Raw genomic sequence first — 1,191 nt, 5'->3', positions numbered from 1 at the left:
GACGTGTCTGCGGAACCTTCCGGAAACCAGGTCGATCCAGATTTTGCTGCCACTCGCACCGGGAGCTACCTGAGAGGGGTCAGCGACGAGGAGATCAGTGCAGTACCCCCTCAGTACTGACCCTCCGACAGTGCGGCACTCCCTCAGCACTGTCCCTCCGACAGTGCGGCACTCCCTCAGTACTGACCCTCCGACAGTGCGGCACTCCCTCAGCACTGTCCCCTCCGACAGTGCGGCACTCCCTCAGTACTGACCCTCCGACAGTGCGGCACTCCTTCAGTACTGACGCTCTGACAGTGCGGCACTCCCTCAGTACTGACCCTCCGACAGTGCAGCGCTCCCTCAGTACTGACCCTCCGACAGTGCGGCACTCCCTCAGTACTGACCCTCCGACAGTGCTGCACTCCCTTAGTACTGACCCTCCGACAGTGAGGCGCTCCCTCAGTACTGACCTTCCGACAGTGCGGCACTCCCTCAGTACTGACCCTCCGACAGTGCGGCCCTCCCTCAGTACTGACCCTCCGACAGTGAGGCGCTCCCTCAGTACTGACCTTCCGACAGTGCGGCACTCCCTCAGTACTGACCCTCCGACAGTGCGGCCCTCCCTCAGTACTGACCCTCCGACAGTGAGGCGCTCCCTCAGTACTGACCTTCCGACAGTGCGGCACTCCCTCAGTACTGACCCTCTGACAGTGCAGCACTCCCTCAGTACTGACCCTCTGACAGTGCAGGCCCTCCCTCAGTACTGACCCTCCGACAGTGCGGCGCTCCCTCAGTACTGACCCTCCGACAGTGCGGCGCTCCCTCAGTACTGACCCTCCGACAGTGCGGCCGCTCCCTCAGTACTGACCCTCCGACAGTGCGGCACTCCCTCAGTACTGACCCTCCGACAGTGCGGCACTCCCTCAGTACTGACCCTCCGACAGTGCGGCACTCCCTCAGTACTGACCCTCCGACAGTGCGGCACTCCCTCAGTACTGACCCTCCGACAGTGCGGCACCTCCCCTCAGTACTGACCCTCCGACAGTGCGGCACTCCCTCAGTACTGACCCTCCGACAGTGCGGCCGCTCCCTCAGTACTGACCCTCCGACAGTGCGGGCCCTCCCCTCAGTACTGACCCTCCGACAGTGCGGCGCTCCCTCAGTACTGACCCCTCCGACAGTGCGGCCCTCCCTCAGTACTGACCCTCC

Source organism: Chiloscyllium plagiosum, unplaced genomic scaffold, assembly GCF_037043375.1.
Source record: "Chiloscyllium plagiosum isolate Xiang-an unplaced genomic scaffold, Cpla_swu_hap1 HiC_scaffold_40, whole genome shotgun sequence".
Lineage (NCBI taxonomy): Eukaryota > Metazoa > Chordata > Chondrichthyes > Orectolobiformes > Hemiscylliidae > Chiloscyllium > Chiloscyllium plagiosum.
This window is presented reverse-complemented; position numbering follows the sequence as displayed.